The sequence below is a fragment of the Pinus tabuliformis genome, chromosome 9, assembly GCF_031772625.1.
Source record: "Pinus tabuliformis cultivar Carrire ecotype Pingquan chromosome 9, CPIR1, whole genome shotgun sequence".
Classification (NCBI taxonomy): domain Eukaryota; kingdom Viridiplantae; phylum Streptophyta; class Pinopsida; order Pinales; family Pinaceae; genus Pinus; species Pinus tabuliformis.
In genome coordinates, this window is record NC_142307.1 from 1,876,257,530 (window position 1) to 1,876,278,182 (window position 20,653).

The following is a 20,653-nucleotide window of genomic DNA, read 5'->3' on the forward strand; positions in this document are numbered from 1 at the left end:
TTTGCTGCTTGCTCCTTTGCCTTAGTCTCCAGACCAGATATCATGAAGCGGCATGAACTGACCTTAAAACACACGCAAAGGCCTTTTGAAGTCATTATTTGCATTTCAGAAGGAGCTTTTGTTCATGATAGAGATCCAGCCCTAGGTCCCACCACTCTTGTGCCAGTCCCAGATAAGGGTGATTGAGATGATGACCTTGAACCAGAACCAGCACCAACCTCAGAGGACCCGCCCCTATTTTCCCTCGGTCTAATGGAGATTCCAGGCCGAAGTGCGGGTAACCAGCATCACCCCTATTCACACTGCCCTCACGAAGAAATCTGATATAGTCTTTAGCCAAATCTTAGGGCGAAAGCTTCGAGCAACCTCTACCTCACTAATCTCAGAGATGATATCCGCCTCCTCCTCAGTAGGACTCTCAGGACCCTTATCTTGGCCATCTCTAGGCTCCTAAACCCCCTAAACAGGTATAGCTCTGTCCATATATCGAATGCCTAATTTCTGAGCACCTGCTATGCGTCGTCTGGCTGCACCCAAGCGCTCCAGATCTCTGAAGTCTGGCTGTTGTGGTTCGCGCTGATAACAGAAGAACAAGGACCCTGTCGAGGCTCTGAGAGAAACCAGAAGAATGAAACTGGTGCCCTGTGTGAGTGTCGTTTGTCAGAGTGTAGGAGACGAGCGAACCGAACGGGGTTTTGCGCACAGAGGTGTTGATATTGGGGACTCTGCTGAGCCGGTAGGCGGACACCTCCCGCCATGCAACCCTTTAGCATATGGCGGACACCTGCACAACAGCACCTGTTAATACCCTGCAACCATAGCATATACTTTAGGAAATAACGAAACCTGTTTACCAAATAGCGAATTAATGCTAGCATTAACGCTAACTGTTGACGGTCAGGGATAACGAAACTGGCCATAATTTCCAATTTAACCTATGTTCCGGCCTCTTCCGCCTCGGGAAGAGGCCAAATAAGATGAGAAACGCTAAGTCCGAATCTAGACTTTGGGTATGCCTCACACGACTTTAGTATAACCGACTAATAACTGACTGGAAAAGCACCCAATTAATGCTAAGTCGGCATTGACCGATTACAATAGTCCCTGCCGGATGCCAGATGGCAGGGACTAATAAAATTAACTACTATTATCCCTCTCCTTGGAGCTGTAGGCCATAAAATAAGTAAACCATAAGTTAGTGATGTAGAAAATTCTTCATCAAAACCACCAACTATATCCCCTCTACCTGAAAACCTAAACAAAGATTATTAATAATTTCTAGGAATGGAGTGTTGGAACTTTACATTTCCAAGTGCTTCACGTAGGTTTTAAGTTAGTTCAAATAATTAATGTGTCCCAGTTGGATAATGGATTTATCTAGATTACAAATGGTTGTATATACACGATAACAAATTTACGAGGTTTATTTTTAATTATTCATTTTCTAACTTTAATAGTTTAATTAAAATATAAATAATTTTCAATTTGTAAACATATATATATATATATATATATATATACAGAAAATGTGCCGTTTTCATAACGACAAAACATATAATTTTTAAAATTTTAGATTTTTAAAAGCATGTATAATTAATTTAATTTTTTAAAATAATGTTCAAAATAAAATTTCAGGCTCAATTAGATGATAAAAGTATAACATAGCAATTTCAAATATCTAAATGATTTGATTCCCCTCATTTTATCACAAATCCCAAAAATACTAAAGGGAAAAATAAAAGATAAAGTAAAAAATTAGATTTTAATTAGTAAAGACAAAGTACAGATTTAAAATATTATGATAATGATAATTTTTTTATGAATTTATATTTAAGAATTTAAACAATATTTTTTTCTCAACGCAAAATTATTATAAAATAGTATAATAATGATAAATTTTTTAATAACAAGATAGAATTTTGATGCGTCCAACCCCTCTTTACACTAAAGAAACTTTATAAAATGGATCTCAATTAATGCAAATGATTTATGTGGTGATTAACTACGTGATTAGGTTAATCAGTGGGTGATTACAATGATTAGCACAGATATTTTTACTCTCGGTCTTTATTACTTGTATCAGCACCGTTTGATGTTGGACATGTGTCCCTTCCTCGGTAAACACACTCCCGCCTTGGTTAATGACTCACAAATGCTATTCTCCTGGTCATTTTTGCATTGTTTTGTTGGTGGTTCGAGGGTTTTGTTGTTTGTTCTTTTGGTGCGATTTCACTGTGTGAATATGCTACTACTGTCTTTTTTCTGAACCTTGACTTGGATATATGCTCGGCTCCACCGATTGGTAAGTATACGTTGTTCTGTGTTATTTTTTTCCTCTTTTTCTTCTCTCTCGGCGCTTGATATTCCCTGTCACTCTATGGAAACACACTTGTCTTGGAGGGTTATTAGTTTCTCTATGTATAGTCTCAGCTGTTTGTTTCGCTTAACTGTAGTGACTGTTCCTTGTCTCGGTTTCTTTAATTCATTCGCTCTCGAATTTCACTGATCATGTTGCTCCGTTGCGTGGCAGGTTGTGGTCTCGAGTGTCTATAGCTTCGGCTTCTTCCACAGCAATGAAGGTAATATGTTGTTCTCTTTCATCGTCATTTTCCACTTGTTACGTTGTTGAGTGACACAATTGCTCCTTTGTGAGCAGTGGGACCCTTGGGTGGCCACAACCTTGAAACCTTGTCTCTCCAATGGTAAGTCCAAACCCTAAGCTTTCTCGTATATTTTTTTTGGTTCCCTCGATTCTTTTCTTCCTTCCACGCAACACTTATACTCTGTTTCTGGTGGATTGTTGCAGGCGTGTTCATTCTGGAGACCTCGGCTTCTACTATGTTGCGTGCTGGCAAGACCTCGTAGGGTCGCTCCTTATTAACTTGGTTTATTTGCTTGCTTCCATTATCGTTGGCTTAATTCATGGCCTGGTTTGATTTAGGCGTAGAATCCTTTATTTGTACGACGTGATGTAGTTGTAGGCCTGAGGCTTGCATTAACATAGTTTTGGGTTGTAACTATGGGGTTTACAATAAGGTTTTTCAACGCGTTCTTTATTATGCACTTATTGAACTCGAACAATGTTAGATTATGTATGAACTGTAATGTACATTTGACAGAGATTATATGATTTATTTCTATGAATAAATGAGAGGGTTCCGTTCTCAGGAAATACCTGTGTTAATGGTTTTTATCCTTGCTGTCTGGAACTTGTGCGTTATCCAAAGATTTCTTTCGCTCGTTTTCTTTAGTTGGTCTGGGACTAATTGTCCATGTTTTTGTAGTTTATCTAGTTCTTACATTTACAAAGTGTTACTGTCTGTCGGCCTGTTAAGTTAATGCAAATAGAAAAATATGTATGCTCTTATAGAACAGAAATAGAAGAAATTCCTTTTACTTTATTAAGTAACTCAACATAAAATGTTGTAAATGGACTGTTGTGGGATGTCAAATGTAACTTTTGTGTGCTCAAAGATTTCAATTATTTTTCTCTTTCCAAAAAAAGTCTAACATGTTACAATGCATTCTGTCTTCTTTTGAATGATTTTTGGAAAACAGTTTCTCTTAACTGTTGTTAGTTACATTTGATGGTTTGTTTTAGTTCAAAAATTATTTATTTTTTCCTATGCTATGTTTTGTAAAAGATAACATGATGAGTGAAAACAATTAACTACAACAGTTTGTTTAATTCAACTTTTATCTTCCTGAGGCCTGAGGCGAACTAGGGTTTCTACGCACATTCAGTGGGTTTCTGCAACCCCTGCCATGGTAGGCTTGACTGGCTCACATCAGTACTGAAGGAATCAGAGCTGTCTGGAGGTCTTCATAACCCAAACATAAGCAAGAAGGAAAATGCAGCCCCCTATGGGGGAGGGTGATGCGCCTCCCCCACAAAAAGACAGCCAATCGCAGCAGATCACAGACATTGACAAAGAGAAACGACAAAATGACAGCAATACGGACAGTAGTTTGCAACAAAAAAATGACCCAGAGCAAAAAGAAGCAAATAAAGCAAGTTCTTCCACATGCAGGCCGGTGGCTACTCACAGGCCAAAAGTGGAATTTCCCAGTCACGGAATCAATGCCAGAATACAATTTATGAGAGATCATGCCCTGATTGGCAAATTTATTGGAATCTGGCCAACTAAGAAAGCATTAAGAAGCTGGATAGCTACCAAATGGAAGCCAAAGGGACACATCAACCTACATTTAGGCCCAAAGGGGTTTTTCACTACTGTCTTTAACTGCTTGGAAGATCGCAACAGGATTCTAGAGGGGGGTCCTTATTTCTTCAATTTTGCAGGACTATATCTCAAAGGATGGGTTGAACGATTCAATCCAGACAAGGAAGACCTCAGTTATGCTCCCTTATGGATAAGGCTGTAATCGCTTCCTTGGGAATACTGGGAAGAAAACTCCCTACAGGAGATACACATCTTATGCAGATACACATCTTATGCTCAGATCTGTGTATATATGGATCTCAAACAAGCCCTGCCGGACACGGTAAATCTCTTCCATGAAGATGTTGAATGGATTCAGTTAATAGACTATGAACATGTTCCATTTAGATGCAGGAAATGCCATAATCTCGGACACCAATTCAGAGATTGTCCTCTGAACAAGAAACCCCCTCCTCAAATGAGCTCAGATAACTAGGTGCCTGATGGTTTCACCAAAGTGGTAAATCGCAGAAGAGGGAACAAAAAGGCGACAGCCAATCCTAAGGCAGATCAGGTCAACACGGTAATACCCTCAACGAGTAACAGTTTTGAGGCTCTGGTCAGTAATGATACGCAAGATCCTGATAATGGGCCGCAAAAGGATAAGGAATCCAATAAAGTGCAGACGAAAGGAACTTCACAGCAACCAGGGGATATCTTACTCAACAAACCAACCCCTCACTCCCAAACCAAAACTCAGGCCTGGCATATTCAAGGAATGGAAGTGGATAATCCTGAACCAAGCGCCAAGACACTAAAGGAAAGAGAGGAAGCATCGCAAGATCCCCAGATCATGGAGGAAGATCCTGAGAATATTGACATTGGCGAACTGGATATTCTAGGACTCGAGCTAGCCTGCAAGACTGGTAACTTTGACAAAATACCGGATCGGCAAGTGGATAAACTGGTAGAGGTCTTAAATCATGCACACAAGAAACACTCTCTAGGTGTCCAGATTGGTAGTCAATGGGATGGTAAATTCATAACAAAAGACAGTAAAAAGCGAGGACGAAACGTAACCCTCGAAAGAACCATCAAGATCGGCAAAGTGCAAGTTGAGTCAGGTAGGTACGCCAAGCTGACCAAATATTTCAATATCAACCCCAATCCTTCTCAATGAAGCTGATATCGTGGAACATAAGGGGGCTCAACAGCCCTAGGAACGGCAGACTATTAAAAAATATGCTTATGCAGGAAAAACCAAACATACTTTTTTGCAAGAAAGTAAATGTAACATGACAGTTTTGGAAAGAATAGCAGCGAAAGACTGGCCACGAGGGCTAGTAACAGCTGTTGATGCTCAAGGCGCATTGGGAGGATTAGCAATCCTTTGGGATGCTAGAGTAATTCAACTCGACAACATACATGTAAATAAGAACTTCATTCAAGCAATATTTCACTTAATTGGTACCAACATTCATGGGCATATAACCAATGTATATTTCCCTCAGGAAACCAATCACAAAGCTGAAATCATGGGCATCCTATCGGTTCTTAACTCAAACAGGCTATACCCGCTCTGGATTTCTGGACGAGATTTTAACATGATAGCAAGAATGGAGGAAAAGCAGGGAGGCAGAAGCAGCAAGAACGGAGATGGGAACTTTCTAAAAGACTTCATTCATAACAACTGGCTAGTAGATCGTCCTTCCAACAATGGCATGTTCACCTGGAACAAAAAAAGAGAAGGATTGCAACAAATAGCTTCGCGTCTAGACAGATTTCTAATATCTGATAATGCAATTCACCTGGGAGGGGAATTCACTGCATCCATCCTGCCTATTTCAGGTTTAGATCACTGGCCTATAGCTCTCCAATGGAACCGGCCAGGCAACAACATTAAGCGCCCTTTTCGGTTTGAGGCTTTTTGGTTAACTCATCCGGACTTCCAGGAATTTGTTCGATCAACTTGGCTCAAATTCAACCCCACTAGTGGTACAAAAATGTCTATATTCCAGCAGAAACTAAAACACCTCAAAGGCGAAATCAAACACTGGAATCACACCACTTTTGGCAACATCTTCAAAGCTCAAGCCGCTCTTAATCATGAAATAAAAATTGTTCAGCAAAGGATCATCATCGAAGGACACTCCGAGGAACTTGCTAAGCAGGAACAAGCTATTGAAACCCGACTTTTAGATATAGCACAACAGGAGGAAACCCTTTGGAGGCAGAAATCGCGGATCAGAAGGCTTAAGGATGGAGAAAAGAATACAAAATTCTTTCATAAAACCACAGTGCAACGTAGAATGAATAATTTCATTTCCCACATAAAAAATGACCAGGGAGATAGAATTGAGATGCATGAAGGCATTGAAGATGAGTTTCTTAGATATTTTAAGAAAGCTCACCAAGAACCCAGTATAGACAGAGTGCCTGCTATAGATAAAATTCTGTGGAACATCCCCAAATTAATCACAGAGGAGCATAATCTTCTCCTTCTCAAGCCCACAAATTTGCAGGAAGTTGAAAACGCTGTTCATCAATTGAAAACAGGGAAAGCGTCGGGTCCAGATGGATTCACTTCCAATTTTTTTCATAACTTTTGGGATCGTATCAAAATGGAGGTTTGGCAAGTGGTTGAGGAATCACGCACTTTACGATGGATGTACCCAGGGCTGAATGCCACCTTCATCGCTTTAGTGCCCAAGGTATAGGAATCCAGCACGCCAGACAAGTATAGACCAATCGCTCTCTGCAACATCATCTACAAAATCATCTCAAAAGTGATTTCTACCAGACTCAAGCCGTTGCTCCCTCTGATTATATCGCCTGAGCAATCTGGCTACGTAGAAGGCTGGAATATTACGGATGGTATTATTTTAACTCATGAAATAATCCATTCTTTGAAGCAAACCAAAAAACCAGGTATGCTGCTAAAAATTGATTTGTCCAAAGCTTTTGATAGTATAAGCTGGGTTTACATTCAGAAAATTCTTAATGCCTTTGGCTTTGCCCCCTCCTGGGTCAGATGGATTCTCAATCTTCTGTCTTCCTCATTCTTTTATGTGCTTATCAATGGCATCCCTTCGGCTACGTTTTGCCCCTCTAGAGGTATCAGGCAGGGGGATCCCCTTTCACCCTTTCTCTTTGTCATCATGGCAGAAGGACTTGGTAGAAGTCTGAATTCTTCTCTAGTTTCCCACCGTCTCAAAGGCCTTTCTTTCATCAATTCTCCTTCCTTTTCCGACCAGCAATTTGTGGACGATAACATGCTATTTGGTAATCCCTCGGTCCAAGAAGCTCGCCTTCTCAAAGCCATTCTCTCAAACTTCTCGGATGCTTCAGGTGCCCTTATTAATCGTGTCAAATCTCAAATCTTCTTCTTTAACACCCCTGCTCCTACTCAAAAAGCCATTGCTCGTATTCTGGGTTTTACCATTGCTTACCTTCCCTCCAAATACCTTGGAGCTCCTTTAATAGCCTCAGCCCTCAAACACTCCTCTTGGAGAGACCTTTTAGAAAAGCTCGAAGCTAGGCTCTTCCTCTGGACTCATAGAGCACTTAATATGGCCAGCAGACTGGTCCTCATAAAGGCGGTTCTCCATTCCATGCCCTTGTATCTTTTCTCTATTCTTGCTGTGCCTAAATGGGTTCTCAAGGAGATAAAGAATCTCCAGCGCAACTTCTTATGGGGCAGTTCAGGCCCTAACCGAAAATGGGCTCTGGTTAAGTGGGACAATGTTTTCCTTCCTAAGAAAGCAGAGGGTATTGGGCTAAGAGATCCAAAGCACAGTAATAAGGAAATGGAAGCTAAAATATGGTGGAGATGGCTTGCATATCCTAACATCCCATGGGCCTCCCTTTGGAAAGAAAAATATGCCAGTAATAGCCCTATTGAAGAAAGAATTCGAATGTCAAAAGTCAGCACTGGGTTGTTAGTTTGGAATTCAGTCATTCAACATAGAGATCTTATACAACAGCATAGTTTCTGGGAGGTTAAAAGCGGAAACAGGGCAAGATTCTGGGATGACTCCTGGCAGCAGCTCCCAAAGTTAAAGGACACCCTCCCTAACCTTCCTGTGCCAGTGCAAGGTATAAATCAGTTAGCAAAGGTCAATCAGTTCTGGATCCCCTCTTCCACACAGAGATATAGAAAATGGCAGGAGGCTAACCAAATCATAATGAATGGCTCTGAGCAAAATCAGCTCTCTCTCTCCTTAGAATTACAAAAAAAGGCAAATTCTCATCTCAGAAGGAGCGAATATACTAAGATGGGGATATGAAGAGAGAGGTACTTTCACTACAAGGGAAGCATATAAAATTACGATTAAAGATAGGATAATCAAGGACACATTATGGGAGAAACTCTGGCATTCCTCAAACTTGCCGAAGGTGTCTACTTATTTATGGCTTCTATGTCACAATAAAATTCTTACCTGGGATAACCTTAGAAAAAGGAGCTTCTCTGGCCCATCTATTTGTCTCAATTGCAAGCAAGAAGAAGAATCAGCCATACATCTAATGCAAACCTGTCATTTAGGACGGAAGCTGTGGGAAAAGGTTACCTTCTGCTGCCAAAAAGAAGGTAGAGTGCAAGGGGATATCAGAGCAACTATTTGTAATTGGAGTCACAAGCCCTATCAAAGCAACCTCCTCAACACTCTTTGGCAGCTAATTCCTGGTCTACTGATGTGGAATATCTGGAAGGAGCGCAACAGAATAATTTTGAAGGATCAATCCATGTCAATCGAACAGATATGGACCAAAGTTCATCAGAACATCAAGGAGTCTTTATCTATTAAAGTTTGGTCCCCAGAAGATTTTCCTTTAGCTCAGCAGGAACAATCTGTCTGGGACAACTGGCAAATACATCTAAATCAACAGCCTACCCCTAAAAACAATCCTACCAAGAAGCAACAAAAGACTGCACAATGGACTCCGCCGCCCAGCAACATGTATCAGCTCAACTTCGATGGAGCTTCAAAAGGAAATCCTGGAAAAGCAGGTTATCGGGGAGTCTTCAGGGATCATATTGGCACTCCTCAACTCAACTTTCTCGATTCAATAGGCTGGGATACTAACAACTCAGCAGAATTGGAAGGACTATGGCAAGGTTTAACCCTGGCTCAGGAAAACAGTTTCTTTCCACTCAACATAGAAGGGGACTCGCAAATTATCATAAATATGGTCACAAAACTAATGCAAGGATCCCCTATACATAAGATCAGCAACAGCTGGAGGATGGCTCACAGACTTGAGCTAATAGAGAGATGGCTATCACAACATCAAGTAATCTCTTTCAAGCATACCAAGCGAGAGGGAAATAAGCTTGCAGATTTTCTTGCTAATATCAGAGTGGAAATGGGGGTAGATCTCCATGCAAGCTCATTATCCAGCATAGCCACCGAAGCCCAACTCTCTAAATTCCAGAATATAGTCAAGGATGATATGCTTCAGGAGCATGAAACTCACTCGGATGCGGGTGACAACACGACACATTTATGAGGTCTTGGATAATTAAGGCACCTGGCCTCGCACCTGACTGGAGGACTCAGAAAGTAGATCTCATGGTATGCGAATTTATTTGGAGGATAAGTGGAATGATGGTCGCTCAGTTAGCCATTAATGAGTGCATGGAACGAGAGCTCAAGCTCAATGCTTTATACATGGAATGGTTGATGGTTCATCCCATTGCTTCTGGTTCTCTTTTCCTCCACCAGCTTGTATTTCCGCATCCCTGCCTCGCTCAGATAGCTTGGAAGCACGCCTGGGTTGTAGGCTCAGCCGGGTTCCTCTGTTCCCACTCTCTCTCCCATCAGCTCTGCCACTCCCCTTTTCTCCGTCGTTGTGTCAATCTGAAGATGCCTCGTCGCAGAGGGGTCTCCCGCCGAGTAGGTTCCAGCGCCAATAGAGGCAGAGCCTCTAGTTCCTTGCCCAGAATGTTATTCCCATTGCTTCGGCCTCTCCTTACTCACCACCCTTTGGATATGCTCATCCTCTTCCACATAATTCATTCCAAACTTCCCGGTTCACCTTCCAGAGCAGGCTCAACGGACCAGTTTTGACTGCCAGTATCACGGTTATCCTTGCTGAGGAAGAGGATAATCCTAAAATCTCTGCCCATACCTCCTCCTCTCATTCCCAGGAAGACAACATCATTCAGGGGGAAATGGCAGGAGTGATGTTAAATGCAGAAAATATGCAGGAAGATTTCCCGGTGCCTGAAGGTTCTACACATTAAGCTAACTCTGATGAGCACGAAATCCTTGGCTGCGAACCGGTTCATCATGAAAGCGGCATCCTCAACTTGGTCACTCCTCCAGAAGGGATTGAAGACAGTGGCTTTGTTACCTGGGTGGCTTCGTCTAGCCGGGTGGACAAGGACGTGACCGATTTTCCGCATCAAGATGATTAAGGCTGATTTCTCACTGATGGATGGTACCTCTGTCTTCGCTTTGCTCGCCTTTCTGCAATCTGTCTATGTTTCCTGAGTCTATGTTCATGGGTCTTAGTTTTTTTGGGTCTCTGCATACGAATATGGTTTCAAAACCTGTTTGTTTTTTGTGTGAGCCAACATGCTCTCAATATACAACAATTAGGTTGAGTTTGGCTTGTTATGTTTTGTCTCTTTTGTCCAAGACGAGAATGACAGTTTGTTTACCAGCAACGTCTTTGTATGCTTTTGTCAGAAGGTGTTAGAATCAGAACAAAATGGATTTTCAGAGGGTTATTGTCTAACACTTCAAGTTTTTGAAGTTTGTATCCTGAAAAGGCAATCATTAGTATATGTATGATTCAGAATATATGGCTAAAGGCTAGCCTCTGCCCCCTCTGAGGTTTCGACCTCATTGTACATAATTTTCTCTTTTTTAATAGAATTAGTCTTTACTCAGGAAAATAAGAAGTGTGACTAATGGTACCAATAGACATATTTACGCTAATAGACATTTTTCACTACGAGTTTAGGGTGGGAAAACCCTATTTACTTGAGCCAATCAAAGACCTTTGTTTTTTTCATCATCGGCCCAATTATAATTTCGTATATGGAATTGCCACATGGATTGTTGACTTTCGTGCACTGTCAACACCTTGTCGTGAGTTATCATTGACCACCTTCATCATTACACCAATGTAGATGATGTTCAGATGAACTGAAGGTGCATGGTGAGCACCAGTGAGTTGGGGAAGCTCTATGTTAAGGTTGGACCGTTGTGCGTGGCAAAGGGTGAAGGAGTTTATCTTCCAAAATTTTTTTCTTACCCCTTGTCCTTTGCATAGTCTGCATCCAAGACTTTGTGACAATGTGGCTTTCTTACTTGCCTTAAATATACTGTGGCATCCCATTTTTATGAAGAGATCGAATATTGGAGGCTATCCACTCGAGCGAAGCTGAGGTTCATGATGGACTGTTTCTTTCGGATCCTAGTACTTGATCCATGCCCATTTATAAGCCCATGTCCCTTCCTCCGATCCTGGTACTTACTCCATGTCCATTTATAGTGTTGTTAACTTCTGTGCCTGAACTAGGTCATCCATTTTTCTTATGGAAGTTCCCTGTATATGAAATGACCACCCATTCCTACGCAATCCCCTACCCATGCTCATCATGCTCATCAGCTTAGTTCATTCATTTGCAGACTCCAAGCGTATCTATTCCTATATTAAATTGCCTTGAATAGGGATGGAAGCAAGAGCTTTGTTTAGTTTCGTCATTCAATTTTCCCTGCAATGTGGTTTGCAGGTGTGAGTATATACTGAATAGGGGTGGGGTGCATTACCTGCTGCTATTTCAAGAAAATCATTGAAGCTGAAGAACATCTAACTTCATTGAACCTCAAAGACTAGAAGAATTTGCTTTCGAAATAAATAGGTAACTTGCCTGTGCCTTTGCCAAAATCTATTTTCGGTCTTGTCTTTCTCTGTGCCTCTATGAAATGTGTTTTCAATCTTATATTTAGATACATCTGTGTAAAAAAAATTCCAAAACTTTCTAATTTTATAGTACAATATGACCACATATATCCCACACAGGAGCCCTCAGTCCCATAAAAGGTACATGGAGTTGCAATGCCTTGAAAGTAATTGTCCTACCACAAGGCACATTTCCTTTCAACTAAAACAAATTTCTTGGGAACCTGGCTCGATTTAACCTCCCATTCTTCTTCGCGATTTCAAGCAATGTAAACGAATGTTACCCCTCTCAATTTCCTATGACACTCTCTCCATGATCCTCTCCCATGAGGTGCCACAAGTTGTGACTAGCCATGCTGAGTTCGATGTGAAATGTTCTTTATATACCATCCCCAATAGTTTATTACTCCCTAGTTTCCATATCCCCATGCCTAGGATTTGGTCGTTAATTTTAATAATTGATTGTCTGCTTTCCTACACTTTGACCCTGGGAGTAAGGAGCCATCATATGTATGTCCACGGATTCTTTAATCTGCTGATCAACATAGAGTTGATGCAGTCAATCTAGGTTCCATGCATTCTTCTCGGATTCAAACCACTTTCTTTTTCCTCAACTCTATTTCACCTCCCCTTTTGTCCTTCACTCTTACTGTTGAGAAACTTATCTACATCGTCTACCACACTAACCAGCTCATGCTTGGTGCTCAACAAAAAAATTTGTTACCCAGCTACTACATGGTGCTCAAACAAGAATCTGTTAACCAATTGTTGTGTGGTCCTCAACAAAGAACTGTTAACCAATTGTTGCGCAGTGCTCAACAAAGAATCCATTTACACATTGCCATTTGTTCACACTTCTTTTTTACATGAATTCTCTCTTCTTTGGAACTTTGAATATGAAAACACTAGCCCATGTTATCACATGTTACTCACCCTTTGTAACGCCAATTGTCAGCAAAAACCTTGAATAAATTTCAATTAAGGAAGTCTCCACAATCATTTAACCTCCGCATGTGGATAACCCAGTCGATGTCATCTTCCTAAAATCCCAATTCCGGTTGAGAAAATATTTGAAAACGTATGCTAATAGGAATCTTTGTTTGAATTTTTATAGAGGTTTCATACCAACCTTTTTCTTGTGGTGGGAATTTTATCAAATTTCAAGAGTCTCAAAAGTTGCACTTATTGAGCTCCAAGGGTTTCCACGTCTTCACGTCTTCACGTCTTCACATCATAGGTTGGGTACACACCACATAAGAGAAACTTCCCAAGACCTCAGCTTGTTTTTGAACTTGCAATTAAAATATGCAAGCTCCCTGATACTGTTGCTCGGTGCATGAATTCTCCCACATGTAATCTTGTTTTTTATAGGAAAACTTATTGATTGAAGTAGAAACTAGGCTTTTGAGTGCATTTTTTTGTAATGGTCCTTAATTTTAAAGTGGTGTATGGTTGAATCTTTTGCAAAAAACATTAAACCCTGGTTACGAAAGTTTCGTTGTCATTGTTTTCCGCTCCAATGGAATGACTTTTCACTTTTCCAGTTTTTGTTGTGAAAATTTACTTACCTTCAACGATGTTTCACTTATTTGTGTTGCTGCAAAGGCTTAGTGATGCATTTGCCATCAGTCTATTACCCTCAACAGTGGATTGTTTGATGTTCTCTGTTGAGAATATTTGTTTTTTTTGTTGCTTATCTCCATTTTGATGGATTTCATTTTCATTGTCATAATGTGATAGGAAACTCTTCTCTAGCCACACACATATCTATCGATCCAGCATCTCAGCCATTGTCGGGTAACAGGTTCTTAACCAGACTTTGTCAATCCAGTCTAGTTTGTTCTATCCTCACAAATATTTTCTTATGAAAATGCACGTTTTTCGAAGGTTTTTTGATCGACTGTAAAAAAACAACCTAGTTCCTACCCCAATCCGGTGCCTTCATATGGGTTCTAACAGGGCCTCAGTTTTAGGATTACATTAAGGGGACCCTATCTTTTTCTTCTTCTTCTTTGGAAATCCATGCTTAATTAAATATAGGGAAGAAAGAGGGACCTATCTTCAGAAAGTTCTTATCAATATGCTAACGAACCCACTGAATCTTTAGGAGGAGATTATTGAACACCACACTTTTATGTAGGGTTTGGATCCTCAAGGTTGTCTATTCGATGTCACTTTCACACCTCGACACTCTCACCTCTGGTATTTGTGATCTATATTTGTTTTCCCTCTATTAATTTGTTCAGAAGAAAGTATTTTCATATGATATATGCTTTCAATTATGCGTTGTTTGCAGGGATGGAATTGATGTGAGAAAGGTTTGACATGCAATTAGCACATGAAAAACTAGAACCAATTGTTACGTAAGGAGGCAAAGCATTTTCGACAGATTCAATTTTGGTTTGTATCAGAAAACATTTTGGTTGAAGTAGAAACTATGTTTTTTAGTGCATTAGTTTTTGGATGGTCCTTATCTTCGAACTGTTCTACGGGTTAATCTTTTACAAAAAAAGATTATCCCCTAATTATGCAATTTTGGTTGTCATTGTTTTGTCTTCCGATGGAACTACCTTTCACTTCTGATGGAACCACCTTTCATTTTTACAATTTTGGTTGTGGAAATTGTTGGCATTATGAGACAAGTGTTGTCCTTGATGGAAAATCACACAAATGATAAATTATAGTGCAGCAAAGTTATTTTCAAGTTCATGCACTTTCATGCAGAGAAACGCTTCTTTCATATGGTGAAACGTTCATGCACTTTCATGCAGAGAAAAGTTTCTTTCATGTAGAGAAAAGTTCATGCACTTTCATGCAGAGTAAAGTTTCTTTCATGTAGAGAAAAGTTCATGCACTTTCATGCAGAGAAAAGTTTCTTTCATGTAGAGAAAATATCACGCACATTCATGATTGGTTCATGGTATCAGTCCGACAGTTTTTGATCCTATGGTTTTGGGCTGTGGTATTGCATCCAAAAGTGTTGATCCCAAGTATTGGGTCCATGGTATTGAATTGTTATGGTTTTTGGTGCGTGGTATTGTGAAAGGGCTAAGGTTATAAAAAGGAAAGGAGATCATTTGGTTGCACACTTATGGGTTGAATATCTTAAGGTGAGCTAGATCTAAAATACTTGTGATCGGTTGGTGAGTGATAGCTAGATCTGAGTGATATATAGATCTAAATGGGTCAAGATCTCTATGGCGCATGATCAAATCTGTAGATCTGATAGTCTGGGGTATGCTCGAAGACTGAAAAACTATCTATACCCGTAGGACCGCAGGGGCGACGCAGTGCAGGTGCGGATACCCGCAGAGCAGAAGGAGTGTGCAGGTGCGGATCTAGGCGCAGGACCGCAGGAGTGACACGATGCAGGTGCCGATACCCACAGAGAAGAAGAGTGCGTAGGTGTGGATGTAGCCACAGGACCGCAGGTGCGACACGGTGTAGGTGTGGATACCCGCAGAGCAGAAGAGTGCGTAGGTGTGGATACCCGCAAATAAGAAGACTGTGCAGGTGCGGATATCCACATATCAGAAAGCAGCACAGGCGCGGATGTTCGTAGATTTCTTTTGGTGAAGTTACGAACCCTACTTGAAATTTGTTTTAACTACCTTTCACTATTCTACAGGGTTCTGAGTGCATAATTGATGTCTGGTTACTAGTATTGAGTTCTGATAACAACATGATTATATTTAGCTTCAGATTTGATGGTTGAATGTATCAAGTTATTAATAAATTATCTTTATGTGAGTTGATGGACTAGATCTGGTTGCTAACTAACATATTATCCTTGTATATGTATTGATCTAGTGTTTGGTTGATTCAGAAGATTGATTAATTATGTGCTTCAATTATATTAATGGGTCCATTATGAAAATTGGATGAAACGCGACCTTTCAGATTATGTGTTGTGCTTCAGGAGTATCTAGTATGAAAATGTAGGAAGCGTGGTACCTGGAGGAGAGAATATTGTAGGTCGGTGCCTATGTACTAGTATCTTAGCTAGTACAAGAGCTAAGGGGGTGGTAGCTCCCTTCCAGTAGCAGTTGAAAACTTTGGAGCATTGTAGCAGGTAGCAGCCCGTGTACTAGTAAATGGATCAGCTAGTACAAGAACTATGGGGGTTGTAGCTCCCTTCTAGGAGAGACTGGAGAACGAGAGAGGATTGTAGCTCTCTGCAAGTAGTAGCCTGCGTACTGGTAAAGGACTGCACTAGTACAGATCTTTTGTAAAAGGATTTTCTTATTAAGAAGAATATTGAGATGACTTACAGCACGTGGTTTTCTCCCACATTGGGTTTCCACCTTATATCATGGTGTTCATGTGTGTGGCTTATGTGTGATGATCTGTTCTATTTTACTACACCTGTTTACTATTAATATGGTTAATAATGTTCTAATGCACTCATTAAAGATCAATTTACTAAATCATAAGTTTATTGAATATATGCGGGTATTCTTAACTGAAGCAGCATATATGAATCAGAGTATGGAAATGAAAAAGTTTTATTGACTTAATAACACTGATTCACCCCCCCCCCCCTCTTAGTATTATTTCCAACAATTGGTATCAGAGCAGGTCCTTTGGTAGAAGCTTGATCACTTGAAGGAGATCCATGGAACAATGGGAAAGAAGCTTAAGAAGAAAGCGCCTAAGTAGAAGAAGACATCTCAGAAGAACTATGACAGTGGGAGACTCGATTGGGGATTATGTGGAAGAAGCACTTTAGATTCAGAATCACTTCAGAATGAAGATGAACTATCAGGTATGAATTTTTTATCCTCCGGAGATATCTATCCATCTAAAGATGATGAATGTGATGGTGAAATAACTGAATTTTCTCTTATGGGTGAAAAAGAAAGATATCGAATAGAGGCAGTATTTAAAGGGCTTACAGATAAAATTAGAGATCAACAAGATGTATTGAACAAAAGGGAATGTCCCTAAAAAGAAGAAACTACCAAGCTTAAAGCTCAATTAGAGGAAGGAAACAAGGTAATGAAGTTATTCAAGGACAAGGAAAATCAATCTCAAAAGCTGCAAGATGAAGTGACATCTTTAAGAAGTGAAGTCAATGAAAGGAGCACAACAATCGAGAAACTCAGAGATAGATCCAGTTACTATGAAAGTCTTGAAGCTAAGATCCGCTCGCTAAAGGAAGATCTTGAAGAATCAAAGAAGCAGAATAAAGAACTACTCCAAGCACTTGAAAAACAAGAAAACGAAGTTCTTGAACTAAGACATCAGTTGGAAGAAGAGAGAAAGGTTGAAGAAAACATGAAGAAGCAGCATTGTGAAAGGGAAGAGAAACTTCAGGTTGAGGTAAAAATTCTAAATGATAAATTAGAAGAAAAGGATAAGCTTTTATGATTTCAAGATAGTATTAAAGTCTTGGATGATATTCTTAATAGTCAAAGGTCTCCTGCTACCAAAACTGGTCTTGGTTTTCATGAATCTATTGAAGGTGAATCTAGTTCACAAAGTAAGACAAGGGACTCTACTGCAAAATCTGAAATGCTCAATAAGGAGATGAAAGGTCAATCTCATTATCAACCAAGGAAAGAAATTCTTCAAAGAAAATCTTTTACTCCTCCTTTGAATAATGTTGAATGTTATGTATGTCATAATCTTGGACATGTTGTAGCCAGACGTAGAAGAAGAAGGGTTCAAGACCATCATGCAGAAAGATCATCACATTCAAGGTACTTTAATGGATATTGCTTTGCTTGCAATATGTTTGGTCATAGAGCTGTTGATTGCTATAGAAGAAATCTGAGACATGTAAGATGTTACACATGTAACAAGCTTGGACATATAGCTAAGGAATGCAGGAACAAAGTATGGGAACCATACCAAAAGGAGAAAACATCATCATCACACTTGAAGATGTGGAAGAAGAAAGAACTATAGTCAAAAAGAGGCGGCACAGCACAACATACAGAAATAACAGAATCAGAGGGAGCTGGAAGTGTAAAACTTCAGTGTCCTAAATCTCATACGCAAGTTTCTTAAAGAGAAGTCACTTATATACGTGAGTTGGTTATGGCATAGTCGCGTATATGATTGTTTGAGGAAAGCCAGTAAGGAAAAGTTCAGGAAAAGGATCAGTTATGATTCGGTTTATTATTTGTGCTGCTTGATAATCGTTACAATTTGCTGATGATGTGTGGAAATGACTTGATGGTTAGAAGTTTTTTGTTTCTAAATTGATAATGATGATGTCTTGATACTTCTTGCTGATACGCATGATCATATCTGACAGTAAACAAGATGGCACAGGTTTAGGGGGAGCATATGCTTTTAATGCATTGTTGACATTATGGTTAATAGTCCTTATGGATAAATGATATGGTTATGAGTTGTTTAGATGATTCTTGGGGTTACATAGTTGATATTTAGATCAGATTTGTGGTTGATTCTCTAATGGTGCTTACATGGTGATCTTCATAAGGATAAGGAGAAATACATAGTTTGAATTCACATCTTCTTTACTTGATGATGAGTCACTCATATGTTGTTGTCGTCCTATGCATAAAGATCATATTTTACAGTTATGATGCCGGATTCCTATTGTTCTTGGCACATATATGGATGAGGATTGTTGGCTGGATACATGGATGATTATTCAAAGTTGCATTGTTGAAGACATGATATGATAGGTTGTTTCGTACATATGTTTATTGATGCATATATTCCCAATTGATGATACTTGGTCCATGTAGATCTGGATGGCTATGGTGTTTCTCACATATGATAGAATGATTCTGTATATACAGAATTTTGTTCAAAATGATGAGTTGATATAGACATACCTTGATGATTCATGCACTAATACAAGTTGCTAGTGACAGATGCTATGGAGCAGATCATACAGTGTCGTTGCTAATGTTTATCATGATCTTATTTAGGTGTTTGGTCTCTGTTATAAATGTCATGTATGTCATTCGATGTAAAGGTCATATCAAGACTCATGATGTAATAGTGTGTCTCTATCTATTGTAGTCATTCGATGAGATCTCTTCAGGTCATGTAACGACCTATATTGGTTTCCCCACTATGTCTGGGATGAATGACGTTATTCTCTTATGTTATCATATGTAAACTTTTGGTATATCACCATTGTGATGGGAGATAGATGTATGTATGAGTCATTGGTGATAGGAAGGTCATTCTCTTATGTTATCATATGTAAACTTTTGGTATATCGCCATTGTGATGGGAGATAGATGTATGTATGAGTCTTTGGTGATAGGAAGGTCATTTATGATGTATAGAGTCATGTTCTTCTTGTAGAACATCTTTTTGCAAACCTTGATTACAGTCAGGGGGAGCATGAACAAGCATATTCAAGAAGAGCAGAGATTTCAGCATGTTCTCAGAAAGAGCATGGACAGATTGGTGCACCATGGCATATACAAAGGGGAAGCTCATTCAGATATTTCAGCAGGTACTCAGGGGGAGTATGGACAACAAAGGAAGAGAATATCTTGGTCCGCCCTTTGCCCTTGATGTCAAAGGGGGAGAGTGATTTGGTATTGTTGCCATCAAGTCCAAAGGGGGAGATTGTTGGCATTATGATGCATGTGTTGTACTTGATGGCGACCAACTCGTAGAAGATCAACTCACTTATATATATCAAGATGAATCTACGGAAGAGATATCAGATGTGACAGAGTGCATGGTATGCCGTACAACTCAAAGGAATCGGATGATAGTTCTCAGGTTAGCTTTTCCATCAAGTCCAAAGGGGGAGATTGTTGGCATTATGAGACAAGTGTTGTCCTTGATGGAAAATCACACAGATGATAAAATATAGTGCAGGAAAGTTATTTTCAAGTTCACAAACTTTCATGCAGAGAAAAGTTTCTTTCATATGGTGAAAATATCATACACTTTCATGCAGAGAAAAGTTTCTTTCATGTAGAGAAAAGTTCACGCACTTTCATGTAGAGAAAATTTCATGCACCTTCACGTAGAGAAAAGTTTCTTTCGTGTAGAGAAAAGATCACACACTTTCATGATTGGTTCATTGTATCAGTCCGATAGTTTTTGGTCCTATGGTTTTGGTCCGTTGTATTGCATCCAAAAGTGTTGATCCCAAGTATTGGGTCCATGGTATTGAATTGTTATGGTTATTGGTCCGTGGTATTGTGAAAGGCCTAAGGCTATAAAAAGGAAAGGAGATCATGTAGCTACACACTTATGGGTTGAATATCTTAAGGTGAGATAGATCTGAAATACTTGTGATCGGTTGGTGAGTGATAGCTAGATCTTAATGGGTCGAGATCTCCATGGCGCATGATCAGATCTATAGATCTGATAGTCTGGGGTATGCTTGAAGACTGAAAAAATATCTATACCCATAGGACCGCAGGTGCGACACAGTGCAGGTGCGGATACCAGCAGAGGAGAAGAGTGTGCAGGTGCGGATACCCGCAGAGCAGAAGAGTGCGCAGGTGCGGATGTAGCCGCAGGACTGCAGGTGCAACACGGTGTAGGTGTGGATACCCGCAGAGCAGAAGAGTTTGCAGGTGCGGATACCCGCAGATAAGAAGGCTGTGCATGTGCGGATACCC

General features: G+C 40.0%; 1 pseudogene; it reads right to left on the reverse strand.

The window, feature by feature from the left end:
• The window catches only part of LOC149156380 (vacuolar iron transporter homolog 2.1-like), a 189,694-nt pseudogene that overhangs the window by 15,636 nt on the left and 153,405 nt on the right, over window positions 1–20,653 (reverse strand).